Below are 3964 nucleotides of genomic sequence, written 5' to 3'. Positions count from 1 at the left end.
AATTGATGTATGAATTGGCATAAGAGTTGTAAGAGCCTCCAATAAAATGATTTATTAACTTAAAAAATAAAGTAGATATTTTTTGCTGTTAACAATACACCTTCTGAAGGTTTGAAAGAGATTCACTATTTAAAAGGAAGAAGGTAATTTTAGCTTATATTAGTATCAGCAAAAGTTGACCTAAAATCAAAATGAGTATGCCGTAATAGTGACTGTGGTCCCATTCAAAGAAAGATATTACAGATGCCAAACCCTTTGTCCTTAACAATCTAAGAATAGATACTGGTGCTCAGTTTATACATACGTTGGTTTATTCCAAGCAAAATGTATTTAAACTTGGCAGCCATATCAAGTAAATGTATCACTGCTAACTGTAAGCTGGCCCTGTCTTTGTCCTGAACATTATCTGGTGCTTGGCCACTGCAGCCCAACCGAGGGCTTAATAAAAAGATTTCGGTCAAAGCAGTGACTTCCAAGGGAATTTGCTGGGCCAATTAATTCAAGGCAAAGAGATCAACTCAGAAGTTTATTGTGACTTTTTATAGTAAAACTTCAAAGAGATAACCCTGAACACTTTTCTCAAAGGACACGGGATATCACGATGGTTTATGAAGAAGAGTCAGGAACTCTGGTGTTGTACTGGTTAATGAGTTGGCGTTGATCCACACGGTCTGCAGTTAGAAACCTCCAGTAGCTCCATGGGAGAGAAACTAGACTTTCTACTCCTGTAAACAGTTACAGCCTGAAGATGCACAGCAGGGGAGGGGGGGTGTCACTATGGGTCAGCATTGCCCAGATGATAGCGAGTGGTTGTGTAGTGATTAAACCTTGGGCTGTGATACACAGGTTAGAAGTTCCAAACTAGTCTGTCGGCGAGAGTTGGAGAAAGATAAGTCTCGTTACTGGGGTGAAGAGTTAAAGTTACAGTCTCAGAAATGTAAGGAGCATTTCTACCCAGTCTTATGGTGTCATTATGAGCCCACATCAATTCAATGGCAAAGAGGTTTGTTTTGTTTTATTTTTATTAAGAAGGAGTTTTAAGAATATTGAAGGCTTCCTTGGTTCAAAAAGGATGGAAATGTGCAGAGAAGGACAACAAATGAGGCATATCATTTCTGATATCTGATGGATCTTGGCTGAAAGCAGAGAATACCAGAAAGATCTTTGCTTTATTGACTATACATGAGCCTTCAACTGTATGGGTCATAACTAACTCTGCACAACTTCGAGAAGGAAAGCAATTCCAGAAAATTTCCTTGTGCTGATACAGAAACTGTACATGGGTCGAGAGGGAGTTATTCAAACAGAACAGGGATATATTGCATGGCTCTAAATCATGAATGGTGAGTATAAAGTTTGTACCTTCTCTCTATACTTATTAAACCTGTATGTGTCACCAATAAAATAATTTGGACTATATTAACAACTTGGGATCCAGATTAGAGGGAAGTTTATTTATAACCCACAATATGCAGATGATACAACCTTGCTTGATGAAAGGGAGGAGGACTTGAAGCATTGGCTAATGAAGATAAATCAGGCAGACTTCAATATGGACTCTAACTTAAGTAAATAAAACCAGAATCCTCACAACTGAACCAATAGGTCACATCATGATAAATGGAGAAAATATTGAAGTTGTTAAGAATTTCATCTGGCTATCATCCACAATCAATGTTCATGGAAGTAGCAGTCAAGAGATCAAAAGGTGCATTGTATTGGGTGAATTTATTGCACAATATGCCTTTAAAGTGTTGAAAAGCAAGGAAGCTACTTTAAGGACTAAGGGAAGCCTAGCCCAAGTCATGGAATTTTCAATCATTTCATATGCTTATGAATATTTTACACTTAATAAGGAAGATCAAAGAACAACTGATGCATTTGAATGGTGGTGCTGGTAAAGAAAATAGAAAGTACAATGGACTGCCAAAAGAACAAACAAACCTGTCTTGGATGATGTACAGCCAGAATGCTCCCAGCAACAGGATGGTGAGATTTAGTCTCATTTACTTGGGATATGTTATCAGGAGAGACCAGTCCCTGGAAAAGGACATCATGCTTGCTAACGTAGAGGGTCAGTGAAAAAGAAGAAAACCCTGGACAAGGTGGATTGACACAGTGGCCTCAACATAACAATTGTGAAGATGACGTAGGACCACCAGACAGTGATTTGTCTATGCTATTAGATGGTACCGCACTGACTAAATGGCACTTAGCAATTTTATATATGAGAGGGTATCCCTGCAAAAAAGGAATGGTTTTTCAAAGCTATGTATTTACAATTTTTTACAAAACAACCTTATCACCTTCAAAGTACTCTCCATTACACTTAATACATTTGTCAAATCTGCAATTCCGTTCTTGGCAACAGTTTTCAAAATCGTCTGTTTGGATGGCTGGCAGCACCTCCCTCATTTTTTCTTTCTTCACGTCTTATAGATGGTCAAATCACTATCCTTTCATGTCCCTCTTCATTCCTTGCACACACACAAAAAGTCGCCAGGAATGAGGTCAGGTGAGGGGTGCATGGGGCAATAGAGGCATGCTGGTTTTTGCCCAAAACTGTCGTACTGAGATGGTTGCGTGAGCAGGTGCATTGTCATGGTGGCAAAACCAGCCCCCCGTCTGTCACAAACCAAGGCCTTTTTTGTTACACACTGTTGTGCAGTCTTTCAGAACCTCTAAATAAAAAGCTTACTGAACAGTCTGACCTGGTGGAACGAACTCCAAATGCATTAACCCCTCACATTAAAAAAACAAACAAAAAAAAAAACAAATGAGCATTGTCTTGATCTTTAATTTCACTTGACAGGCTTTTGGGGGTGCTAGGTGACTATGGCATCTTCCAGAGTCTTCATTGGTGTTTGCTTTCGGGGTGCTAGGATTAGCAACATGTCTTGTCACCTTGGGAAAAAGTCTGAGTTGTTTTGGTGCTGTTCTTTCAAAAGATGGCATTTTTCCCCCTCGTCAGTCAGAACCCAAGGCACAAATTATGCAGTGACTCTTCTTGTTTGCAAATCTTTTTTTTTTAACTGCTTTAAAAAAAAAACAAAACTGCTTTCATGAAAATATTCCCTGTGATCAGAGAGAACCTTCCCAGGTGATGCCAACAGATGCACTAACTCACAGAAAATTCCTGGATGCTTGCATAACAGGAAAAACGCATACTACGAAAGCTCCGCCAAGAGGAGCTTTTTTACCATTTTTAGGGGGCCAGGTACCGCCTTATATGTATTTCATCACCCATTTATCAGTTTGTCATGCTGTGATGGCTTGTGCTGCTGGATGCCACTTCACTGGTATTTTCAAATACCAGCAGGGTCATCTAAAGTGAATAGATTTCAACAGAGCTTCCAGACTAAGAACAGACTATGAAGAAAGAATAGGTTGTTCGTGTCAAAGGAATTAGCCACTGAAAACCTTATGAATAACATGGGAACATGTCAGCTACTGGAAAGCTCATGAATAGCAGAACATTGTCAAAGATAGTGCTAGAGATTATTTATATCTAAGCTCACTGCTACCAAGTCTGTGTTGACTCACAGAGACCCTATCGGACAGACTAGAACTGTCCCTGTGAGATTCTGGGACTGTAACTGTGGGGGTCGAAAGCCCTGTCTTTCTCCCATGGAGCAGCTGGTGGTTTTGGATGACTGACCTTGCAATTAGCATTCCAACTAGTAGCCACCAAGCCATATAGACAAAAAAAAGACACATTTATAATCTGAATCACTTCCTTTTAGAATAATTCATACTTTATATTGCATGTGCCTTACACATATTTTATACATTTTAGTGAATACTGGGAAGATTATACTATATCATCGGTTTTACTTGTATATATTAAATTTTATCCTTCTGTTTCTTAGTCACTCAAAAATCCAAAATGAACCTGTTTGAAAGGTGTTTTCATGTAAGAACTAGGATTAATATCTTTCTTGTGCATGCTACCAAAAGCTATTCT

This window comes from Echinops telfairi, unplaced genomic scaffold (genome assembly GCF_000313985.2).
Source record: "Echinops telfairi isolate 266 unplaced genomic scaffold, ASM31398v2 ScPeMD7_7469;HRSCAF=8507_0, whole genome shotgun sequence".
Taxonomy (NCBI): Eukaryota; Metazoa; Chordata; class Mammalia; order Afrosoricida; family Tenrecidae; genus Echinops; species Echinops telfairi.
This window is presented reverse-complemented; position numbering follows the sequence as displayed.